The sequence below is a fragment of the Pinus tabuliformis genome, chromosome 9 (genome assembly GCF_031772625.1).
Source record: "Pinus tabuliformis cultivar Carrire ecotype Pingquan chromosome 9, CPIR1, whole genome shotgun sequence".
NCBI classification, from domain to species: Eukaryota; Viridiplantae; Streptophyta; class Pinopsida; order Pinales; family Pinaceae; genus Pinus; species Pinus tabuliformis.
Window position 1 is genome coordinate 1,708,157,618 of NC_142307.1, and position 27,717 is coordinate 1,708,185,334.

Genomic DNA, 27,717 nt, shown 5'->3' on the forward strand with positions numbered 1-27,717 from the left:
TCTGTTTGGAAGGGTGGCTCCGACTGGGGATAATGGGACCAGTTTCCCAGTAATGAAAAAAAAGGGTGGATGAATGATTGATTATCTAATCTAATGATAGGCGAATAACTTAATCTATCAACAAAATAAAAGAACTACTACTAATCCGGGAACTATTGTACTTTGAAATGTAGCGCTTGATGATCTATGTCTATTGACAGGCATATAGATGACTCTATCTAATAAACATAGACATTTATTCATTCAATGATTACTTTGTTTAAATAGTTAAACAACGTGATTAACACAATATTGCTACACTTATCATTTATATCATTGATACATATATGATCAAAAGAAAAAGCATAATGTAAACATCCAATAGTGGAAGGAATAAAGAATGCTGTTAAAACACATACATATATTCGATAATAGCAAAAGCGATCAAATGACAATTCATATAAAAAGAATGAATTCAGACATAGATAATAGTACCATATGAGCTGCTTATCACTCCCAATATCAATCGCTATTTGAAATTCTTCTTCCAACGCAGAAATACTTTCAAACAAAGACAATAATGCACATTTGCATAAAAGCTTCTTTGCCAAAATCAGAATGATTGGTCCAGTTTTATAAAAGAATATGCCTGAAGTACAGTAGTGTAACTTCAGGCTTTAAGTCAGGTACAAAACTTACGACCCTTTCCAAATACAATGAAAGGGTCTATAAATACTTAATTAAGCTAACTATCTATGAAACTGAAATCCTACTTAATTGGTATCAATTGATCTTGAATATCTCCTTTACAGCAATCTGGCAGTCGGCGGCATGAATCATCATTTACGCTATTTGCCTTTAAACCTGAGCTGACATATCGCAAGCATTGGCTCCACTTCGGGCGATCTGTTGAGGCGAGAATTGAGTTGGGCGGCATAGGTGGCATCCTGAATATCGAGAATGATATACCCGATTGCATCTGTAAGGCAATTGAGGGCGGCTCTCTGGCTGTGTGGTTTGACTAAGAAGAACCAATAGGTGTCCCATGTTAAACTGTTAATTCCTGCGATTAATCTCCCATTTTTCTCTAGTTCCGGATAACAATACTGCTCCAATGTTTTTGCCGCTGTCAATTTACCTGGAGTACATTGGGAAATCATGTTAGACAAGTAGAGAGTATTATTAACCAATTCAACCAGATTACTTGTGGTTGATTTGCATCTTGAAATTGCGCTCTCTGCTTTCATTAACTGGGACTGCCATTCTGTAAATAATATCTCCTTATGTGATTCTAAAATCTTTGGTAAATTAGCCGCCTGTCCCTGATCGGTATCTTGCCACTCAAGAAAATTAGTTAATGTTTCATCGGCTTGATCCAAGTTTGTTCTAGCTTTTTCCGATTTTTCACTTATTGATGTCGTCAAATCACATAACGGTTCCGCCTGGGCGATTTGTTGACATAAAAGCTTTATCTGTGTTATCAATGCCTTGTTTATCTGTAATGCCTCTACTTTGAATTTGGCTATCTGTGGAAGATTCTTTGTTTTCTCTAGCTGGGCTGATAGTTGAGCAATCTGCTCATCTTTTGACTTCAACATTTGTTCATTCGCTGCTTTCAGTTGTGCCAATGCCTCAGACAGCTCTTTCTGCTTTTGGACTGCATTGTGATCAATCCTCTGTTTCTCTTCCTGCAATTGTTTAGTTAATTGATTATTTATTTGCTGTTGTGTTAACAATTGCCGTTCTGCTTGCTCCGCCTTCTGCTGTGCTTCTGATAGTTGTGCTTGCAGTGAAAAGATCTCCTGGTCTTTTGTTTTTAATAAAAGACTCACCTCTGATGCCTTATCTATTGTTGCTGCCGAATAGGCTCCAGCATATTGTGATAGTTTTGTTAGGTCGTCAGAGGGGTCAAATTCCTCCTTCCAAACCACGTTGCCTGTCACCGTTTGTTCTGGGAATAGGGAAGGTTGATCAGTCCTTCTCCTCTTCCTCTGTCGTTTTACCACAGCTTTGTGTCTTGGGCTATAGAAGACATCTAAGGGAGGAATTTCTTCTATTTGCAAAATAATCTGATCGGAGGGATCCTTTGGGATTATTTCTACTTCTTTCGAACTGGGTAGGCCGCTGGTTCCACTTGGAACCTGTTTTGAAGTGGTCTCCTGTGTATCTGCCGCTTTTGATGTTTCGGCGTCCTTAGAGCATTCAAGATTACTGATAATTGAATCGAATTGCTGCCATTCCTGGAGCAATTTCAGGTCAATTTGAGTATCTACATTCACCTCTATGTTGCTCTGTTCCTGCTCTTTCGTCTGGGTTTCCTCTTGTCTTTTCATATGCACTTCCTCCTGTTCTTTTGATGTAACAGGAGGTTCCTTAGTAAGTCGTTGTTCAGGCTCGCTTGATTCTGTTGCTGGGGTTGTTGCTAACAGATCTAGAGGCAGAGTTTGCAACCTCTGTTCTCTAAGTCTGTTGAATTCAACTAACCCGTCATCTTTGTATTCCATTCTGGCCAGTGATTTAACTTGGGACATCGACTCAGCTGAGGAGAACAGGTCATCAAACTTATCTTCTTTATGATCAAACTTTGTCAATTTGGCCTGTTCAAGTGCATTATAGGCGACTTTGTTTGGATCAAATCGCCTATTAGGGAGAGTTGCTAGAGTTAATGACTTCATCTTTGTAGATTCTTTCTCTGCATGTTTGAAATCATGCAAAGTGTAGACACCACATCTCAGAGGAAAAGAGGGCCAGACCTGCTTCTTATTTTTCTTTAGAGTTTGTGTAACTCCTTCGGAGATAATCTGATAGGCTATCTCCCTAGCCAGCAGTTTATCAGGTATGTACAAAGGAAGGACATGAGGTTCGGCTTGGCTGCCGAAAATTCTTATATAAGTAAATTTTTCCTCTCTGAACCATCTTCCTATTGATGTCAAATCAATCCCTGCTTGGTAGGAAATCTTGGGAGCAGGTTTATCAAAAATAGAGTAATGAATGGGTAACATAAAGCCATTGCGAACTTGGTATAAACGGTTCTTATAGGAAGTTTTCCACAATTTCTGATGGTATATGTGAATAGGCATGGGATCTTGTGAAGTCCACCTCCAGCCGAGCACAATTAAAACACAGGGTGTCTAGTATATAAGCACTGTAATAGAATGGGGGAATAAGCCTTTCATTGACGCGGGTTTTGGTTCTAAAATCAAGAACTGCTGTTGCTAGCTTATCTGACAGTATAGTTGCCCAATCCATTATTTCACTATTACATGCCGCTTCCATCAAGGGAACCATTTCTATAGTGAAATTAGCGGAATCGTGCAACCCCCACAATCTACACATCATTATCCCAGCATAACAATAAGGAGAACATAGGGAATCAACAGAGTACTTACCGGAAGATTCATGCTTGTGTTTTGCCAGATTTTGCCTCCAATCCCGAATGGGTTCGGATTCAGTTTCGTTCTCATTTCGGAATTTCTCCAGAAATGCCTTGTTGTACTTCTTCTCTGGCATAGGCAAATGATACATTTGCCTCAAATCATTAGCCTGAAATGAACCGAAGATTCTCCCATCTCTGGTGCAGAAGGTTCTGTCTGTGATTGGGATTTCCTCAATTGCCCACCTCACTACATCCGTATATGGGAGAATTTGTTCCCGAGCTGCTATCCGATGAAGGAAAGAGTCAGCTAAGTCCTTTAAAGTAGCATCAGATTTTCGATTGGTATCTGATGTGGCTTGTACTGCTGTCACTTCTGGTTCTTCGGCCTCAATCAAATTATAGGTACTTTGCCAAGTAGTTTTTCCGAGTCCTAGACATGTAGTATCAAATATCAATCCCTTTTTTTTAGTTCCTGGATCGGCGACGAGTTGTCCTGTGGCTGGTGAAGCGGAAGCGATTGCAGTTTTCTTAGACTTCTTCCCCATTCTGCTTGAATCTATTACTTCGGAAGAGTCCTGCACAGGAGTGAAAATGAATTGGTAGCGAAAACCAAATACGAGCGAGATATATTGATCAATGCACGATGAAGGATTAACTTAAAGTGGTCGCGGATACAATCTGTGAAAAGATTTTTAAGCTTACTATTTCATTAAATGGCCGTTAAAACCTGCCAATCCTTTAAATGCCCATCATATCGTTTATTGGCCGAATGATTTGTTTAAGCGTGCCTTGGATATTTTGGCAGTTGAGCGCAGGTGAATCACTGTTTGGAAGATAAGGCCTTTAATACGAATTAATCGTAATATCCCCGCTTTAACAATTCTTTGAAGTTCGCGCTTTTGGCTTTATTGCAATCAGGCGCCGGGAGAAAACTTAAATCGTTATATTGGTTCCTTTTGGAATCCCTGATTGCCAATAGCGATATCGCATCGCATCGGGAGTATTAACTGAGCACTTTGAAAAGCATGCATGGTACATCCCTGATCGCCGATAGCGATATCGCATCGCATCGGAGCGAAAGGGACTTTATCGCATCGCATCAGAGCGAAAGGGACTTTATCGCATCGCATCGGAGCGAAAGGCACTTTTGTTATGCTAACTTATTATTGCCGATATCCGATAGCCTATTGAGTGTTGACGCGTCAAAGAAAACCAATGGGTCTTTAAATTATGCCTCCTTTGTCATTGCGACATGCGATCTTGCGATCGCTTTATCGCAATGATAAAATATTAATCATTTATATTATAAGACCAAATAATTGGTTTATCAAAAAGGTTTTATAATGTTTTCATTTTGTTTTCAGACCTTTTTTAATAATACAAAGTTGATACCAATTAAAATAAAAAGGGACCCATTTCATATTATAGTTTTGTGAATAAAAGTGATATGAAATGGGGGGTTGTTGTAGAGCACAACAGAACCTCTATTGACAATTAATGAATTAATTTAAGGTCAATTAAATTACCCAACAACGAGCATATGCTTTATGCAAAGTGTAGTAAATGTAATTTCTTTCAGTCATAAATTCATTACTTGGGACACATTGTCTCAAGGGAGGGAGTATCAATTGATCTAGAGAAGGTTAAGGCCATCATGAAATGGACAAAACCTAAGAATGTGGTTGAAGTTAGGTCCTTAATGGGACTGGCAGGCTATTACAGGAGGTTCATTAAGAACTTCTCTAATATTGGCCAGCTGATTACTACTATGCAAAAGAAAGGGAAGAGGTTTGAATGGAAAGTTGATTGTGCTGGGAGTTTTGATAGGCTAAAGCAGTTTTTAACTAATGTACCAGTACTAGGAATAGAATATCATAAAGAGGATTTGATTGTATGTACGAATGTTTGCAAGGAGGGACTTAGTGGAGTCTTGATGCAGGAAGGTCAAGTGGTTTCTTATGAATCATGAAAGTTATATCAGCATGAGTAGGATTATGTAGCTTATGATTTGGAATTGGCTACCATCATTCACACCCTAAAAATTTGGAGACACTACCTCCTCGATAGAAAATTTAATCTAATGATTGATCGTGGAGGGTTCAAATATTTTTTCAATCAGCCTAAATTAAATGTTTGGCAATCTAGATGGTTGCTACGCTCAGCAAGTTTGATTTTGAGATCAAATACATTAAAGGCAAAGAGAACATAGTGATTGATGCACTCAGTAGAAGAGTGAAAATAAATTGAATATCAGCCATAATTTCATCTGGGAATGATCTTGAAGAAAATATCAAAAATGTTGAGAAACGAGATGAAAATTATTAGCAATTAAAGGAGAAGTTACAGTAAGGCTCTAGAGGAAATGAAGTTAAAGACTATTATTGCCTTACAAAAAATGGGTTGATTAAATTCAAAAACAGAATTTATGTCCCAAGTAGTAGCGACTTAAAGAGACTCATAAAATAGAGTTCCATGTGAACCCATATTATGGTCATCCAAGATATCAAAAGACTCTAGCGGCCATCAAGAAATTGTATGGGTGGCCAAATTTGAAAAGAGAGGTGGTTGATTTTATATCCAAATGCATAGAATCCCAATAAGTAAAGGTTGAGTGAAAGCACCTAGCTAGATAATTGCAACCTATTCTTGTTCTAGAATGGAAGTGGGAAGTGATTTTGATGGACTTCATTACAGGGCTACCAAGGACTCCAAAACAACATGATGCAATCATGGTAGTGGTCAACAAGTTGAGCAAGGTGGCTCACTTCGTGGTTGTTAAATCTACAAATTCAGCTAGTGAGGTGGCTCAATTTTTCATAAAGGAGATTGTGAGACTACATGGAGTTCCTAAGAAAATCATCTCGAATATAGATGCCAAATATACTTCAAGGTTTTGGAAAGAGTTGTTAGCAAGCTTGGGAACAAAGTTGGCTTTCAACATAGCATATCATCCTTAGATCGATCAGAAAATAGACAGAGAAAACATAATTCTTGAAGACATGCTAACTTAGAATGCATGTAATTCACTAGCCCAATAAGTGGGAAAAGTACCTTTCGCTTGTGTATTTTCATACAACAATGGGTATCAATAGTCGCTAATAATGAGCCCATTGAAGCACTTTATGGGAGGAGTTGTAACACTCCTATCAACAGGAGTGATCCAATGAATAGGGTATTTATTGGGCCTGATATGTTGAAAGACATGGAGCAAGAAATGAAAACCATTAGAAGAAATTTAAAAGTGGCACAGGATAGGAAGAAGAGCTATGCGAACTAGCATAGAGTTCACAAGGAGTTTCAAGTTGGGGAACATGTTTTCTTATGAGTTAGACCCAAGAAGAACTTCTTGAAATTTGGGTCATGTTCCAATTTGGCACCACGGTTTTGTGGGCCTTTTGAAGTGCTCGAAAGGATAGGACCAACAACCTATAGGTTAAATTTTCCTCCATAAATTAGAGTGCATGATGTTTTCCATGTTTCATTGCTTAAAATATATGTGCAGGATGCTAATCATGTGATTGATTGGTCTGTGTTACAGGTAGAACTAGAGGGAGAGTTCCAACTGGAACCTCTATGCATCCTAGACCATAGGTAACTCACACTTATTAAGAAATAGAGTACGTTAAAGTGTAGTGGAGGAACTTTGGGCCCAAGGAAGCCACGTGGGAAATGGTTGACCAGATGCAGGCAACACATCCTTTCTTATTTTCTAAGTAGAAGAAAATGTAAATAAAATGTAAAAGTTGTGTATATAAAGATCCATAATCAACAATTCTTAGTCTAAACCATGTTTTGTTGTATATGGTTATTGACCACTGAGGAAAGTGTTCCCCCCAAGGGGCAAGGGATTGTGACATCCCCTGGTTAATATTTTTTCCATTGTAAATAAATTGTAATTAAGTAAAGGTTGAGACTAAGGGACACAGATTCCAGATTGCTTGAGGAGGGATATTTCTTTAAGGAATTTGTTGTTTTAAATATTATTCCTGGTCGGTTGAGTGGGTTGACTGAATAATAAATTTAATTGAAAGGAAGAGGATAGGACTAGGTGTCCTCTAGATCCAATAACAAGCAAGAAGAGGAAACTGGATTTAAAGATGGGCATGAGTTGTAGTGATCGAGGGTGTGGTTGACTGGCATGGAACTAGGAAGGATACATATGGTTAATCTATTAGGAATCACACACATCCCAATACAATGTGCATACACATACATAATGGAGAACAAATTGTTGATTTTCTAGTAGTCATGTAGATTAGAACAAATTTCTATTTGATAACTACTTCCAATTATACTTTTTTAACTTCTTATAACATTCACGTCATCAAGTAGTTACACTTAGAAAATTTCAAGCATTAAGAATAGTAAATTTGTAGAGATCATAATGAGACAATTAAACAAGAGACACCAAAATTACCCTGGGAAAACCTCACTTCAAGGGGAAAAAACCCAGTAACTTTTCCTTACAAGGAATTCTCCAATTTAAGTAATTTGTACATTAGTTAAAATAGCATATTTTTGACAATAGCCTTTAACAAGACATATAGACAAATACTGACCAGCAGGATGACCTCCCACAAGTGCCATTCCAACCCTCGAATATCCAATACAAATTTCCCTTCAATTTTGTCAACAAAGAGGTTTGTAATTAGATATGCCACAGGTCTCCAAGAGGGTCGAAATTAGGCCTCTCCCACAGAGTTAACTCGGATGATGCCACATAAAATAATTCCTCAAAGCTTTTCATTAGCCACATAAAATAGTTCCATGGAACCTTCACTTTAGCCACAGAAAAATGCTTCAGAAATTGGCCTACTTTTTCTACAAGAGCGTAGTATAGAATATGGTATGTGTGCTTCTGTTCTTGGCCTCCAAATATCCTTGTATACTTTTCATAGAACAAAAATAGATGAGATGAATTGATGCCTTTTCGTGGAGAAGTGATCACATATATATAGTCTCCAAGAGGGGTTGAATGGGTGCCTCCAAGGGGACATGTTGACTTGATCTAGGAGGGCCGACTTGAAAACTTGTGGGATCATAAACCAGTAAATTAAAATTAAAATTTTCTTTTCCTTTTTCCAAGGTCATGAAAAATGCCTTATACAACTTTACTTTTACAAAAACATGATCATGTTTGAATCAATAAATTTCTCTTTTGAAAATACTGATCGCAGTTATAATTTCTCAACACTCCCTCTTAGTCAGGGAGGTATTTTCTTCTCAACTTCAACATATGTACAAATTTTGTCATAAGAAAAGGTTGATAGCATCAAGCTCATCCCACAAGACAAAACCAATGGAAACAAGGTCAGAACCCAATTGACCATGGGATCAATCAATATTGTTCATGAGGCCAAATTCTCTAACCATATGAAATGGTTTCTCAATCAAGCACAATGACCCAAGAGAGTAGTCAAATTCAATCTCTCCAACTATAATAATGGTCTCTCAGTCAAACCTAATGACCTAAGAGAGTACACAAGGTCTGTCTCCCCGACCATAAACAAATCTCTCCCAATCCATGACCTAATGGAGGAATCACTATCTCGATATCAAACTCCTTGACTATATAGTCTCTCAACAAAATATGATGACTTAAAGGAGATAACCCAAAATCAGTGTCCCCAACCAAACCCATTGTTCTCTCAATCAAACACAATGACCTAAGGGAGCATTCCAAGCCTCAGAACCAACCTCCCCAACCATAATGGTTTCTCAGTCAAACTCAATGACCCAAGGGAGTAACTAGAACAATCTTCCCAACCATAAACCATGGTTTCTTAGCTAAGCCCAAGGAAGATTGTCATTCTCATGATGTTATACAATCAATGCTCTCTCTCTCTCCAAGAGGAATTCTTAGCCACTACAAGCTTCTCATAAAAGAAAGAAAACTTCATCTGAGGTAGTGGATTTATCAACAACTAGCTCATCAGTATGGATGTATTTGAGCCTCACAACTCTTCTTTGGACAACAACGCAGATATAGTAAGACTTGATCTCAAGGTTTTTTGACCTGTCATGAAAAATTGGATTCTCAGAAAGATTCACATATCTTTGATTGTCACAATATATCATAGTCGATTCTAGCACCTGATCAAACACACCAACAAACAACTTTCGAAGTCAAACTGCTTCACAACAAGCTCAACAAAAAGTTATATACTCAACTTTGGTTGTACTAAGAGAAACAAAAATATGCTTTTTACTTATCCATGATATCATAGAAAAACCTAGGCTAAAGAAAAAACTAGAAGTTCTCTTTCTATATTTAGTGCATCTAGCCCAATCAAAATCGATTAAACCATGCAGCTACGATTCACCATCAGAAACATATCTCAAACCATAATCAATGGTTCCACATAGATATCTCAATACTTGTTTCATTGTAACACAATGCACATGTTGGGGTTCAACCAAGAATTGGCTCAATGTGTCCACAACATAGTGGATGTCAAGTCTAGTGTTAACAAGATAGTTCACTGAGCTAATCAATTTACGATATATAGAGGGATCAACTAGATCAAAATCAGAGCTCGCAACTTCTTCAATTTTGTTATCATGGAAGAGTCCATGGACTTGCAGTCCATCATGCCAAACTTCTAAAGGATCTTAAAAAACATTTCACAAGGATTTTTTCACATTTCTAATCCCAAGTATTAATGTAATAGACCCAAATCCTTCATTTCAAATTCAAAAATCAGCTCCCTCTTACACTGGACAATGAGATCCTCAGCCCCTATCAGAAATAGATAATCAACATATAGTACTGAAATCATGGGCTCATCTTTAACAACTTTGTAGTACATATTTGAATCAGCATTGCTCTTTGAAAAATATCCATCAATTCGAGCTCGAGGTGTCTGACTTCATAGTCTTCTCCCTTTTACTGAGGTAATCCTTTACTTTTTACTTCTTTCCATCTTCATCTTGGAAGTCCCAATTGAATTCTTGTTTACGGAGCTGGACCCACCAACATTCTTTGGATCTCCCCGATGTGAAGTCCCAACTAGACCTCACACAATTTGGAGTAGGAGTCCCAATAGTGGGTGGTAATGTTATGCCTTGAATTTGAAAATGCGCAGAGTGAAGTATGGTAATTGTGGGTGAGAGAAAGTGTGTTGCCCTACTAAAAGTCAAGTGCAATGCATGAAGATTCCAACACACAAAGAGAAAAGGAAGTGTGCCCCATGGAAGCCTATAAAAGTACGTAGCTTGAAAGGAACACACGAGTGTAATGACATCACAAGCTAAGAAGAAGAATAGTCCACAAGTTAAAGTGACGAATTAGCACAACAACACACATTCAACAAGATTCATACAAATGTAAACGAAATAGTTCATAAGCATAAGTGTAAGTTAAATAACATACATTGCAAATACAACAAGAATAGTCCTACCATAATCACAACATATACATGAAAGTGTGTCAGCTCTGGCTTTATTATTATAAGTGAAGTTTCAATTCATACATACACCATTAACGGACCACTAGCCCTAATAATGGAACATTAAAGTTAAGAACACCTTCTCCTCCAAAGAAGTATACTCTCTTTACATTACAGAGAAGCCCAGGCTCTTCACAATACTCCCAATCTCCTTCTAAGCCTAAGCCTAGACAAAATCTTGGCTCCCATAATCCCTTTACATGAGTTATGAGGTTCTATTTATAACAAGGGGGGGTGACTCTTCAACTCCCTTTTGTGAACTTTGGACTACCCTCATGACTCTTCAACTTCTTTACAAAATGACTCATTACATTACATCATGACTCTTCATATTCCAATATTGACACTTGGAATTTCACTTACAACATAATTACAAATAATATTACAATTTACACTTGTACCCATATAAGACAAAATAGGGTAGAGACAACTTGATAGCCTAACAAGACAAAACACTATGATGCTTGAGTTTGGGGAAACTCTAGCTCAACAACTTCCACTTGATGCTTCTTAGTCACATATTGGTTCCAAGCTCGATATTATATGATGACATCCCCAAACTAGGTGATGGTGTCTGGCTGGAAGCAGACTCTAGCCTCCATAGCATTCGGGTACAATGACTTGGAGTTAGTTTTAACATCCCTCTCAAGCAAGAGAAACATTGTTCTAATCTGGACAAGACCACCGATGTAATTCTGTATGTTCTATTTTTTCATCTCCAAATCCTCCTTGGTGGAAATCTATCTCAACTGCTCCAAGTACTCTTCAATCTCCTGCCTGACTTGGTGTCTGCATTTGGCTTCAATGAGTGAGCCAATTGATGGGATCCTGTGTGTTTTCACCATGAAATCCAAATTGTTGTATAACCATACATATGAGGCCTGAATACTTCCAATGAATGAGGCGAGTTGCTTGTTGTTCTAAATCAATATTTGAACTCTTGCTTTCTCCAGCTCTTCCTATGGCTTCATTTTCTTTGGCAAGTTAAGTGGTGCCCCTTTGTATCGCATTGTCCATTCCTGCACGATGACAATGGTAGCTTGTACATTCCTTTTGACAAAGTCTCTGCTCTGCTGCTACAAACCATGCAAGTGAACAATTTCCTTATGTATGGTTATGAGCTCCTCATAGAGGTCCTGCATGGTCTCTCCAAGTGTTGATACTTCACCAAGTATCGTTGCTCTCATTTCCTCCAAGTAGACCTACGTGGAGACTACATTTTGTGTTGTTGCATGGAGTTTTTCTATCTCTTGTTGGGAATCTTGTAAGTTCTGTGCCAACTGCTTATTTTTGGCCATTAAATACTGAGTGTTTGATCTTGTTGCACCCGCAAGGCCAAGTTGGCTTCGGCAATGGCATTTGGATTCTTGCTAGTGTCTACTTGTTGGTTGTCATAATTGTCCTATTTTTCACTTAAATCACCCTACCTTAGCCTCAATTTTACAACCTGCACAAGATCTCTATGCAAGTATTTTTAGTTTCTTTAATCATTCTTTAGGTAAATGGATAATGTGTGCTCATTTTAATTAAAAGTCAAAAAGGTCGATGTTTTTCTATGTAACTTTCCATTTGTATTACCTTACTACTATTACAATGTATGTTCACTAGTTTGAGATCAAAATTGCTATGGTACAAGAAGATCCCGAGAAATCCTGCACTCATCTTGATTCATGTACCGAATATGGAATATTGTTGGTTTGAGTGTCTGACTAGGAGGCGGTCCTAGTTGTCAAAGAAGAAAGGCGTGCATTCACTCCTAAGGACCTATTCTTGTTTTCCTGCAAATGGCTTGGAGCGTTGGAGGGTTTCTAAAGTTAGATATTAGTTTCCAACAGCTCCATATTTTGTTATATTTTTGATACGCCGAGGGCCGATGTAATTTGTATATATGTCAAGATAGATTAGGATGGAAGCTAGCGATACTAGGAACAAATTTGGTGTTTATATATTCAAAAAGTTTGTATCGCCACGACCTCTCTGAGGCTGGATTTGTACTATATGTTATGTATCGACTAGAGACTTTTGTTTTTTAATAAAAGAGGGCTAATGACAGATTCATGCATTCATTTATTTATTTCCTGTGATGACCATCATGTCCTTATAAATTAATCTTGTTCCTTAAACAAGGAAACGAGTTGGTTGACTAGGGCCCATCCAACCCAACTTCTTCTTCCTTTGTATATTATATTGTGTGGTAAGTAAATGATGTGACAAATATTTTTGTGTGAAATTTTGCTTGTAATAGGTGCACCCAATTGGATAAGCTCTTGCGTGTTTTCTTTTGAAATAAGTGATAATGGTTCAGATTTGTAATTTTACGTTTTTGTGTTTATGCTTGGGATTTACTTTTAAGCACAGATTTCTTTGTTATTGAATAATTTCTTTGATTATTGTAAGCCACAGTAAGGGTTTGAATCTGGAAATTCTCTTTCATTTTCAAAGTCATCTCTTTAGTTTAGATCTACTCTGTGGTGTGCACATATTCCCTCAGATAAGATCTACAAAGGGGTTACTTCAATCTTGCTTAGTAATTGATATGTTTATTCTTTAAATTGTATTTTTACATAGCAGGCAAGTGAAAATCCTTGTTCTGGTACCTGTAGCTATTTGGCAGCATTACTGTGCAGGTGAATTTGTTCTAGGTTGAGGATCTCTTGTTTTGACATTTCACTATATCATTCTGGTCCTGTTGAATGTAATTTTTCCTTTGGTTATTCAGAAATGGTAAGTGTAAGAACAGAATATTGTCATCTTTAACCAAACAGAATTCGATATTGAACACAATGTTAAAACAAAACAAGATAGATATATTTGTAAGGTGATCTTCCTATTTATGCACATGAGTTTAATATTTCTTTCGATGATTGATGAATTCTTAAGATTCATGCATTGAAGGTGTGATGAGTCTGAGAGTTTTGTCTTAATTCAAGCAAGGTTTATTTCCACAACATTTGAGTTTAGACTTGCTACACGATATCCTTTTTAGTACAGCAGCAGGGTGTTTTTCTTCAGTATAGGTAGAGAGTGTTTTGTTTCTCCTAGTACAAGAATAGAGTGCAGGTACTATTGTATTTTACTCAGTATGGGAACTGAGTGCAGGAATTGTTTTTCCTTTATAGGAACTCATTGTAGGAATAGATTTATTTTGAAAAGTATTTCTATTTTGAAATGTTTGTGCTTATAGGTTTGAAATGAATCTTGTATTTGTTTCCTCTTGAGTTATTTCTTTAAGATCTTTGGTTGTTGTTTTTATAGTGAAAATCCAATCTCTTGAGTGGTGTGGTGTCATTTTGTTGATAGCACATAAACAAATTATCAAGGTCTTCTTTATAAGATATGTTTTATTGCACCTGAATGATTCAGTTGTAGGGATAAAGGTAGTGATTACAGAACTGATCCAGAATCCTTGGAATTTCCTATGCTAGGCCTCGAAGCTTACGAAACCCTGGATTGATAATTAAGTGTTAAGTAATTTAAATTCAATTACTACGCCCAACATTTTGGCATCGTTGTCGGGGATCCATTGAAAAGAATTCTAGTAAAATTATGGTTCTTCTTTTTTCTGCAATAGAGGTAAGTATGCTTTTTTTTTCAAAGTGCAATGTGTTTCTATTGCTTGAAGGAATTTATTTGGAATTAATTGTGTGTTGTAGATATATTTTTTTAAACTAGTTGTGGCATTTGATTTGATTTGATGTGTTCCAGCAATTTTTTTTTTCTTTTTTAAAGCTTTGTCAATTATTTCTAGTTTGATTTCTTTTAAAATGTATGACTAGGAGAGGTAGGGGTCCGAAGCCCAAGAAGGGCAGAGGAAATATTAATAAATTGGAATTTTTTTCTCACGGTGGGCCTTCTATTGTAGGCAAGAATTCTAAGCAGACACAAACCCATCACACAAGTACCATTCACCTGGACTCTAGGGACAGTAGTTCAGGAATCTCACAACTGTCAGAAGGGAAGAAGGAGACTATTTGGACTAAAAAGATAAACCTAAACCACAGTAAACCTTCACAGTCTGTGGGAAGTGGTATGTTTAAAGGAGAAGAAATGGCAGATAATGAAGATGTGCATGCTGAAGGGATGGGTGAGAACCAACCAACGGAGGAGTAGTCTACTTTTGGGTTTCCGATTGTGGATCCACATGTATTGCTTCAGATGAATAATATTCCATCCTCTGTTATTCAACATTTTCATGGGAAACATCCTACCGAAGAATGCCAATCAATACCAGGATTAAAAGCATCATTTGAGGGAGAGAATTCGGTTCCTGAGCCATTACATGCTATGGGAGCACAGAAATCATGGCCACAGGTAAGTACATGTATGATTTATGAACTTGCACCATATTTTTCTGGTTATATTGCACCATTATCCTATCAAAACATGAATTACCCCTAGTCTTGGCATCATGAGTATCATTCTCAGTATGGGCAATCTCCTCCTCCTTGGAAATAGGGATGGAGGGGACCACCACATTCTCATTATCTGTATCCCATGCCTACATAGTCATATCCCTCATCATATGCACCTTATCCTATGGCACAACCTACATTACCAGTGACATTGCCTCATCAAACTCAGTCTATGCCACCAATGCCATTTCCACCACCTTTTTTTACCACCTCAATTTCCAACATTGCCAGTGCCTAATCCAAATAATAAAGTTTCGCTAATGATTCATTCTATTGGACCAATCCCTTTCCCTATTTATCATACCATGCCAGTTGGGGTCAATGACCTCCAGCTGAGATCGGGAAGGGTAATAAACTCAGAAAAACAAAAACAAAAACAACTTGCAGTGATCATTAAGGAGAAAATTGAGGAGGAAACTCCTAAACTTTAAAAAAATAATGTCACTGTTCAGCCTATTCCCACACACTCATAATCTTTACCTTCTTCTTCAAACCAACCTCCCTTTCTAGAGAGGTTGGTTGTGGAGAAAGTTGACCCCACTCCTGAGTATAACCTGGCTTCCGAGTTGAGGAATCTTTGTATAAAGGTCCCTCTATTGTAGGCTATAAAAGAGATTCCTATATGTACTAATATTATTAAGGAACTCTATCTTAAAAATCTAGGGAGGAAGAGAGTTGAACCTCACACTATCCAATTTGTTGGAAGAGCAGTTGAGTTGATGACAGGATGTGCTCAAGTGGAAAAATATATTGATCCTGGAAACCTAGTTGTCTCTATTTAGATAGGTGATATCCTTGTTCCCAATGCTTTAATAGAACTTGGAGTGGATGTCAATGTAATGACCAGGAAAACCATGGAATAACTTCCATTGAATCACATTCGTCCTAGCCCATTGTGCTTGAACTTTCTGATAGATCTAAAATCAAGTTGGAGGGTGTGTTAGATGATGTAGTCGTCTCGATCAATTCATGGGAGTACCCTACAGATTTTATTGTGTTACAACCAAAGAATTCTATTGGGGGGAACCCTTTGATCTTGGGATGAACATGGCCTTCCACGGAAGATGCCTATATAGGATGTCACTCAGGTGACATGTATATTTCCCATGGGGATGCTAGGAAAAAGTTCACCTTGTACCCACCTGCCTAATCTATTCAAGAGATTCGATATAACTTGTGTTTAGATTATGATAGTACTCAATCCCTTTCTGTGATTCAATAGTACACTGAGTCGACTAAGGATGGTGTGATCCAATATTTTATGGATAACTTACACATTATGCATAATATTGAATCATTTTATTAGATCTTTAGTCCAAGTTTCCAGGAAAATTATGATCCCCAACCCTCACCCTCATCACTATAGACCCTTAGTAGCCACCACAAGTGTTCTTAAGCTTGACACTACTCTTGTTGAGATTAGTCTAGGAAAATCTTTATATATTGGTTCAAACATAGACCCATCCTAATGAGAGCTGCTTATGAGATTGTTGCGAGATCATCTTGATGCCTTTGCATGGATTTACGACAACATGAAATGCATCCCCCTTGAAACATGTACTCATCATATTTATATTCCGGACGGTGCCCGACCTGTCCGACAACCCCAAAGGCGAATGAACCCTACACTAAGAGAGATTGTTAAAGAAGAATTGGAAAAACTCTTAGATGTTGGTTTTATCTATCCTATATTTGACAATCGATGGGTCTCTCCATTGGTAGTAGTCCTAAAAAAGGATGGGATATGGTGTATTTGTATTGACTATAGAGAATTAAATAAAGCCACTCTCAAGGATTATTGGCCCCTTCCCTTCATTGATCAGGTTCTAGACACCCTTATAGGTAACAATTAATTTTCATTTTTAGATGGCTTCAGCAGGTATAACCAAATACAGATCTCACCTGAGGATAAGGACAAGATTACCTTTACTTGTTATCGAGTTCTTCCTTTTGGAATTTGTAATTCTCCTACCACCTTTCAAAGGGCAGCCTTGGTTATTTTTGTTTACCTCGAGTGCGTAGAAGTTTACATGGATGATCTTTCAATATTTGGTATTTATTTTCATGAAGCCATTCAAAATTTGAAGAAAGTACTCAATAGGTGTCAAGAGGCCTGCCTTGCTTTGAGAGATAAGAAATGTAGGTTGATGTGCAAATCAAGGGTGGTACTTGGACATGTTATTTTTTATAAGGGTATCCAAGTAGATCTGGCTAAAATAGAACTTATTACACACCTTCCTACACCAAAAACACAAGGGGCAATGAGAGGATTCCTTGGACATGTGGTTATTACCGAAGATTCATTGAAAAATTTTCTATGATAACTGCCCCTCTTTTTCGATTATTAGCTAAGGATAGTGATTTCTCTTGGACTAAGGCTTTCCAACGAGATTTTGAGAATTTGAAGGAAAAATTAGTACAGGCACTAGTCTTGAGGGGACCTAATTGGTCCCTTCCATTCCATATTTCCTCAAATGCCTCAGATACTTCCATTGGTGCAGCTTTAGGATAGGAAGAAAAGCAGCAATCCTATGTTATTTACTTCGTCAGTAAGAACTTGTCATTTGTTGAATTTAACCATACAATAACTGAGAAAAAAATTATAGTTGTGGTCTTTGTTATTAATAAATTCAAACACTATATTATAGGTTATGAAGTGTTTATACATACAGATCATTCTGCCATAAAATATTTGATGAATAAACCTTTAACTAGCGGTAGGATAACTAGGTGGTTGCTTTTACTACAGGAATTCAATGTTACTATAATTGATAGGCCAGGAAAATCAAATGTAGTAGTTAATTATCTTTCTAGATTGGATAATCCTGGTCAAGCAATTCCTGTAGATGATTCATTTCCTGATGAACATATTTTTTTGTTTCGACAAACTCCTCATGGTTTTCTGACATAGCTAATTATCTTGTCACAGGAAAAACACCACCACACCTATCCGCTCGAGAGAGGCGGAAGATCATTCAAAAAAGTGCTTCATATTCCTGGATCCAAGGAGACCTCTTCTATACTGGACCCGACCTTATTATCCGTAGATGTGTAAGAGAAGAGGAAGTGTTTGATATCTTGATAGCTTCCCATGATGAGCCTTGTGGGGGCCACTTTATTGAAAAAAGAACAACACACAAAATTCTTCGCATTGGCTAATTTTGGGCTTCCTTGTTTAAGGATGCCAAATAGTATGTTAAGTGTTGTGATAGTTGTCAGTGAATAGGCCAACTTGGTCAAGCCAATGATATGCCTTTGTGCCCTCAAGTCATGTTAGAACCCTTTGAAAAATATGTCATTGAATTTGTGGGACCCATAGTCTCAATATTCTTAAATAGAAGACATATATTGGTTTGTAAAGATTTTGTAACAAAATGGGTAGAAGCTAGAGATGTTCCTTATGCTACTGAAAGAGTTGTTGTTGATTTTCTATTTAATGAAATTTTTACTCGATTTGGTGTTCCAAGAGAAATTGTTACTAACAATGGACCTCAGTTTGTTTCTAATCTAGTAAAAGGAATTATAGATCAATACAAGATTCGACACTGCAAGTCTACATTGTATCATCTGTAGTAAAATGACCAGGTAGAATCTACAAACAAGGTGATTGAGTCCATTCTTACTAAAACATTAAATATTCATAAAAAATATTGGGCAAATAGATTACCGAAAGAATTATGGGCTTACAGAACTACCTGGAGGAATAACACAAGTCATACACCTTATGAGCTGGTGTACAAGAAGTAGGTCTTGTTGCCAATCGAATTCCAAATTAAAACCTTTAAAACTGCAGTCTAGTTGGGTTTGGATCTCTCGGAATCATGGCAGCAACGCCTTTTGTAGTTAAATGAACTTGATGAAATAAGAAGGGATGTTGTTCAACAAACTATCTTGATGCAGCAACAATGTAGTAAATGGCATGACAGGTTGATCAAGAAAAAGCAACTCCAGCCAAGTAACTAGGTACTCCTCTATGATTCAAAGTTTAAAAATTTTAAGGGGAAACTTTGCACATGCTAGTTGGGGCCATATGAAGTAGTTAAAGTTTTTGAGAATGGAGCGGTGGAAATTAAAACCATTGATGGACAGGGAGTTGTTTTCTTGGTGAATGGGCATAGACTCAAAATATATTTTCAGCCCACCACTAAAGAGGATTTCATACAACAAGTACAACAATAGTTAGATTTGAAGATGGTAGGTGGGAAATAATACCAGCCTACTGCAAGTACTTTTATATTTACTCTTTTCCTAATTATAAATAACAATAACAATAATAATAATAATAATAATAAATACATATAAAAATAAAAATAAAAAACACATGGTTGTGAAAACCAGCTTGTTGGTGCAGTTATGTGAGGATCTGCTTGAAAACCAGCTTGCTGGTAGGAAAGTTCCTCTTTAATAATGGAATGTCACTTGAATTAGAAAGCATGGCTAACTTGTTTTGAGAAGAAGCAGGTTTCTACAGGATTTCTGGTGGCAGTAGAAAACCAACAGAAACTAAGCACTTATTAAAGTTCAGAGCAAGCAGCATGGTGAAATTTTATGCAAGTGACACAAAAATTCTGTTGCAGTTAATTCATCCAAGTCACAACATTATTTGATAGAGACATTTACTATCTAAGGTGAATACTTTGTCTTTCCTCTTTTCCCTTTTCTAAATTTCCCTCTGATTTCATCTTTGTTCCTTAGATTGAATACCCCTCCTATTCTTCTAAAAATTTCCTGTCTCGATTTCTATTTTTCCCTCTTACCCCTGAATTTTTTTCCCTCATCCCTTTTTCCTATATCCCTCTATGGATCAATCCACCTTATTCTAAGTGTCCCTTGTGATTTTCCTTCCCTTTCTTATGATAATCTTGTCTCGCTTCTTTTTTCCCTCATATTTTTCAGGTGCCGATAATTTTTAAAGCCTTGTCTGTCTAAGAGTAAAAGCATGATGGCACCTAAATATGGCGATAAAATTCTCCTCTAACTCTGCAAATTTTTATGCAATCCGGCCCAATTTTTTAGAGGTAACTAGATTGGTTATTTCAGTGCAAGAACCCCTTCTTTTTGGTACAGGGATTGTTTCTGCTTAGTGTGGGAATTTTCCTGTTACAAGTGCAGGAAGACCACTTATAGCAGTATAGGAATCCTCCTTTCAAAGTGCACAAATGGCACCCAAAATAGTGCAGGAACTCTTCTGTTATGGTGCGGGAATCTCAAAAAGTGCAGGAAACATTTCCTGTTACAGAGCAGGAACTTGTTATTTTAGATTCTTTTGTCAGTTCAAGAATTTACTGTAAATTGATTTCGGATTTTTAGGTCAAAGTATGATAGCCATGTATAAAAACAATGGCTTTGTTGTAAAATGAGTACCCACATTTTTTGTATAAGTGATCATTATTGTTATGTCTAAAGGGAAATGAATGGTTAAGTGCAGGATTAACATTAGATCTAGGTGACTTTTATCATAATTAGCAACAACCATCCCCATAGGATGTCATTATAAGGACTAAATGCATGTGTGGAGATCATTTCATTTAAATTCCTTGTCATCTCATTTGAATTCATGTCGTTGATCATTGATTTTTCCCTCCGCCACATGTGATATGACCAATATTTACCATTTAAACCCTCGAAATCGTAATTGGCCTAATCATCGCTCCTAATAATCATTACCTTGCCCGTTTTTAGAAATTCTACCGGATCTCTAACTGGATTTTGGTACCTCAAGGATGATGGTCATTGTTGGGTAATGTGGAAGTTTAATTGTTATGATGTCGGTACAAAAATCATGACACAAACCAGCATGCATTATAAATAAGTGTTGGTTCAGGAATCGTGCAACCACTAAAAAAATCATTCTTGCACTTTCCAATTTTGAAATCATGAAATAATTCCGGCATCATGTAGACAAGTGATTGTTGATCATTGAAAGAGCTTGAGGTGTTGAACAATTGGGGAACTGTAGGTTGCAGCAAGACTAAGGAACACTATGGCACTAGTGCAGATTGAACCTTGCTCTATTAAAGAAATGGAAGGGATAGTGGAATATGAAATGAGCCTACCTCTTTTACAGGAAGTTGGCTTTCTTCCTTTCTTGCAAAAATTCAATAGCTATGATTCATCCATTACCTAGGTGTTTGCACTAAATTTTGATGGAAAGACAACTACTATGGGTTCGCTGAAGTTTGAGGTCATGGAGCAATTCATTTTGCAGGCCACTGAGCTACCCGCTACTAGTGAGAAATGGTTCAAGAAGGGCAAAGTAGTGAAAGGTGTGTGGTGTAGGTTCTTGGAAAAGGTTGATTGTGCAGTCGATTGGAAGAAAGGGGTGTTGAGGAACGAGATGGTTGAAAAGTGGCGAAATTTGTTGTACATTCTACAGAAATTCCTCACCTATGAGGGGAGATACTCCTTGACCTACCTGTACCACATTCGACTCCTCATGCACTTTGAATCTAGTAAGTTGATTAATTTCCCCTATTTCATGTTAAAAATTTTGGGTAAGATGTCAAGAAGCATGTAGAAGTCCCCGAAGGACCAAGTAGGTCATAAATTATGTCATTATGGGCTGATCAAGATTCTAGTGAGCGAAGAGATGAAAAATAGAGGATCTACTTGGGAGGCATTTATAGAATCATATCAAAGTGGGGGTGGTATGAAGGTTCTTAGTTTAAAAATACATCAAGGAAGAAAGTGTAATAAAAATGCAAATCCTAAGGCTTCCTAGTGTCAGAAAGGAAAGTTACAACAAGAAGGTAAACATGACAAAGAATCCAAGATTACTCGCCCTCAGCAAACGAAGAATAACATGTGGGATGTTACAAAGTTATTACGCTTCTTTGAGTAAGAAGGCTTCAAAACTTGCTACTACATCTGAGGTCGAGGCCATTGAATATTCTAAATCACCTAGGAAAGATTGTGTTTCTCCCGAGGAGCCTTCACTAGATATCCCCATGGAAAGTACACATGTGCAAGATAATATTTCTTTATTGGAAGGAATAGCAGCAATGGACACTCCTGTTGAGAGTCGAGAGTGCAGGGAGGAAGAGGATGATGATGTTCCTCTAGCATTTTTAATGAAAAAGGTTAAAAGATAGAAGGTAACCCGTGAGAAAGAGGTGGAGTAGGGAGGAGTTCAAGAACATAAGAAAGAGGAAAAGCATAAGGATGATGTTCCTCCTACATCTATGGTAGAAGAAACAGAGATATAGGGAGAAGAGAAATTGAAGGACTCAGTTCCTAGGAAAAGGGTAAGCCAAACTCAAAAGTTGAAACAACAAATTTATGAGCTTGAGGTCTTAAATAGGTGTGTGGACACTCAGAATGCAACATTAAGAACCAGGAATGGAGAATTGTTAATAACAGTGGTTGAGTTGAAGAAATCAGTGAGAAAATGGAGGTTCCATGTGGCCCATCTGTGAACTCGTGTTAGAAAATTGGAAAAACGTATGAGGAAGACTCAAACAAAGAAGGCTAAAGTAGAAGGTTCAGGAATCAACATCCAAATCCAACAATGAGGAGGAGAAGTTTTTCAATATATATATATATATATATATATATTTGTAGAGGTTAGTGGTTGTGTGAGGAAACACAATACGATGAGGTTGGGGGAATGTTGGTTGCCATAATTGTCCTATTTTTCACCTAAATCAGCCTGCCTTAGTGATCTGACATCGAGCAGATTAGTAATGTTGTGTTAATTCCCCATTTAGAATATAAAAATGTGCTTGAGGTTTGTACTCCAAAATAGCAAGTAAAAACATAAATTTTATGTGTGTTTACTTAAGTTAGTTTTCATGAAGAAAACTTAAAACATGAAACCAAAAAACTAAATGGAAACATGCATCAAACAGTAATACACCAACCATTGTTAAAGGATTTCACCCCTCTTGGGCTACATCTCCTTGGATCAACTCTAAAGGCATGACCCATTCTAATTATGCTCAAAATTCTTCAATAATAAGAGTACATAAGTGTGCTGACAAAAAGAGTGGCTAATTTCCCCTTCAAGGAAACATTATTCTACAAAGAACTCTCACTCTAAACACATGACAACCTACAGTTATTCATGAAACAATCAGCAAGCTAAGGGCTCTCAAATCAAGACCCCATACTCCAACTTTCAAGAGCATAGACAGTACTACAATCCACTTGAAGTACTTAAGCAAGTCTCTTTCTCCATACACATATAGAGCAAAGAAGAAATAAATCTACAACACTGCTATAATGGTTATTGCAGAAAGCACATGGAGGCTAGAAGATCCTTGCAAGGTCATCTCCATCTTCATACTCCTCCATAAACTGAATCAACATTCTGGTTGACCAGAGCACCCATAGGCTTCACTTTGCAAAAATATTATCCAGAAATGCTCCTTTGATCCTGAAACCTATTCCAATCATTTCAGAATGCCCAAAAATGGCTATTTAGCCTCTTTCTTCATCCCATTTGGTTGAAAATTTCCTTAGTCGTGACTTCTTTCAATCTTTCCACAATTTTATCCTCCAAATCTAGCTTACTACCAGTTAAATTCATTATCCAGAGCTAATTCTAGCAGTTCCGCCAAAATCGGCAGTCCCGCCAACTTCCCTGCCTATCTCGCAGTTAAGGCCGAGTGTTCACATGCAAAGTGGTCGTCCGACAGAAAAGGCGACGGTTTCGCAGCCCTGTCGGATATCGCAATCATGGGAAAAACCTGTGGTCAAGGTCTGTGAACAAAAACGAGCGATGTGCGATGCGATATTGGCGAACCCGATGGACGATTAAACGGAACCTATAGTCACATCGCATCTGGGACTTATCGCTCATTGCAATTGGTGGATAACCTCAAGCCTAAACAACAGGCACTCTGCGATACACAGACCCACCGGGATTATAAAACACAACATATAGAATATCGCATCCAGGGACACTATCACAATCACAATTGGCGGTGGTCGGGGTGTTACTTCATGCTCCCGCTACGATCTGTGATTGTGATTTTGTCACATCACAACCGGGCTTCGTCAGGATCAATTCTTGTTCCTCCTTTGACTTGCGATATGCAATATCGCAATCACAGCCGAGATCCTGCCGAGGGTCGATTCTTAACACTCCCCTTTGTGCAATTGCGATATGTGATTATCACATCTCAACTTGCCTAAGGCCGATTCTCCTTAATTTTCTCATCTGTTTTTCTCTGATATGCGATATGCAAAACGCAATGGCAACCTGCCACTTGGTGCTTCCCCATTCGCTGAAACCTTTGCCACGTCATCCAATCTTGCACTTGGACAAGTCAAACCTGACCTTTGACTTTCTCTAACTCCTGCATATGAGCTTGGATTTGAGTGTCGTTCACACCATTAGATTCATAATAACAAGCTCTTTGATCTGAAGCTAAGCTTATCAAGATTCTGACACTTTGATTTTTGGCAAATTTTGAGCTCCTGATCACTTAGCCTCTATTTTACAACCTAAACAAGATCTCTATGCAAGTATTTTTAGATTCTTTAATCATTCTTTGGGTAAATGGATAATGTATGCCCATTTCAATTAAATTCAAAAGGTCTATGTTTTTCTATGTAACTTTCGATTTGTATTACCTTACGACTATTACAATGTATGTTCACTAATTCGAGATCAAAATTGGCTATAATACTAGAAGATCCTGAGAAATCCTGCACTAATCTGGATTCCTGCACCGAATATGGAATATTTTTGGTTCGAGAGTCTGGCTGGGAGTCAGTCCCTATTGTAAAAGAAGAAAGGTTTGCATTCTCTCCTAAGGACTTGTTCCTTTTTTCCTGCAAATGGATTGGAGCGTTGGAGGGTTTCTAAAGTTAGAGATTAGTTGCCAACAACTCTATATTTTGTTAGCTATTTGATATGGTCAAGGGCCAATGTAATTTGTATATATGTCAAGATAGATTAGGATGGAAGCTAGTGATACTGTGAACAATTTTGGTGTTTATATCTTCAAAAAGTTTGTATCGCCACGACCTCTCTAAGGCTGGATTTTTCACTATATGTTATGTATCGAGCAGAGACTTTTGTTGTTTAATAAAAGAGGGCTAATTCCATATTCATGCATTCGTTTATTTATTTCTAATGCTGAACAACATGTCCTTATATATTAATCTTATTACTTAAACAGGGATACCGTTGGTTGGCTAGGGCCCAGCCAACCCAGCTCGTTCTCCCTCTGTCTATTATATTGTGTGGTAAGTAAATGATGTGATAAATATTTTTGTGTGAAATTTTGCTTGTAAGAGGTGCACTAGATTGGATAAGCTCTTGTGTGTTTTCTTTCGAAACAAGTGATAAAGGTTTAAATCTATAATTTTGCATTCTTGTGTTTATGCTTGGGGTTTACTTTTAAGCAGAGCTTTCTTTGTTATTGAATAATTTCTTTTGTTTATTGTAAGCCACAGTAAGGGTTTGAATCTGGAAATTCTCTTTCGTTTTCGAAGTCATCTCTTTAGTTTAAATCTACTTTGTGGTGCACACATATTCCCTGAGATAAGATCCATAGAGGGGTTATTTCAATCTTTCTTGGTAATTGATACATTTATTCTTTAAATTGTCTTTTTACATAGCAGGCAAGTGAAAATCCTTGTTTTGGTACCTGTAGCTATTTGGCAGCATTACTGTGCAAGTGAATTTGTTCTTGGTTGAGGATCTCTTGTTTTGAAATTTCACCGTGTCACTATGGTCTTGTTGAATGTAAGTTTTCCTTTGGTTATTTGGAAATGATAAGTGCAGGAACATAATATTGTCATCTTTAACCAAATTGAAGTCATTAGTTGAGTTTTATTCATAAAGTTATATGCACAGAAGTCGATCTTGAACATAGTGTTAAACCAGAAATAGATAGATATATTTGTGAGGTTATCTTCAGATTTATGCACAGGAGTTTAATTTTCTTTCGATGATTGAAGAAGTCTTGAGGTTCATGCATTGAAGGTGTGATGAGTCTGAGAGTTTTGTCTTAATTCAAGAAAAGTTTCTTTCCACAACATTTGAGATTAGACTTGCTACACGATATCCTTTTTTATTGCAAGAACATGGTGTTTTTCTTTAGTATAGGCATAGAGTGTTTCATTTCTCCTAGTACAATAACAAAGAGCAGGTATTGTTATATTTTACTCAATACAGGAACAGAGTGCAGGAATTACTTTTCCTTTACAGGAACTGATTGCATAAATAGATTTATTTTGAAAATTCTTTCTGTTTTCAAATGTTTGCACTTGCATGGTTTGAAATGAATCTTGGATTTGTTTTCTCTTGAGTTATTTATTTAATATCTCTAGTTTTTGCTTTTTTAGTAAAGATCTAGTCTCTTGAGTGGTGTGGTGTCATTGTGTTGATAGTACAAAAAACAGAATTTAAAGGTATACTTTACAAGATATGTTTTATTGCACCTAAATGATTTAGTTGTAGGGATAAAAATAGAGATTACAAAACTGATCCAGAATCCTTGGCATTTCTTATGCTGAGCATCAAAGATTACGAAGCTCTGGATTGATAATTAAATGTTGAGTAATTGAAATTCAATTACTACCCCCAACACTGCCACTATCACCCTCTTTCTAGTGAATGCAGGTGATTCATGATCATCCGGAAAATTCTTTCTCCGTGCTTGTACAATTCTCTTCTAGAATTCATCATAAGATAGATTTTACAAGTCCATTACCGAATCATCATTAAGAGGAACAACATCCCCTTCTTCGCTCGGAGCTAACTCTGTTGCTAGAGGTGATGGAGACTAAACGGTGACCTATGGCGCACTCAACATTAGGTCAATAGCCTCATTTTGTGGCTCCAAATCTAACTCCATATCTATAACTTCAATCAAGTCTTCAATATGTTGAGTAATCTCTAGATCCTGCATCTATTCACCCTCATCCTCTGCTGCTGGCTAGTTCTATTCTTGTTCTTCAACCTGTATTGGTGTTGTTTCTTCTAATATGGTGCCTTACCTTTATTATTCTTCCTATTTCTTCTTATCTTCTTGTTCTTTCCTCCTCAACTCTCATTCTTCCTTCAATTCTTGTTCTGCTTGCTTCAATCTAAATTTTGCTTCCTTCAAGCTATGTTTTCCTCTCTTCCTCTGCTTGCTCTTTGTATCCTCTACTTCCTCTTTGATTATTCTTCTAAAGTTGCTTTCATGATGTTGGGATGGGGTCCCCTAGGGTCAATTTTGGGGAAAAAGCCCAAGTTTTGATGTACAAAATGTAAAGTCTCCACAAATTGTGGTCGTGGAGCACGTAGAGAGTTAAAGTGTCATAAAGGGTTTTACCCTTCTTTTATGTAAGTTGAGCCGGCTTTTGAAGATCTACCCATGGTTTGCGGACCATGGGATTGTATAGATAGGCATGTCTTAGGATGTCTAAAGCAAGATATAGAGACGAAGATGAATGCAATGGGTCAATAAGAGGAAGAACATAGAAGTCTTAGAGTAGAAGGAAGGCTTTGCAGCTGTGTGCATAGAGTCCTAGAGTAGAATCTGTAGCTAAGTGCGCGGACCCT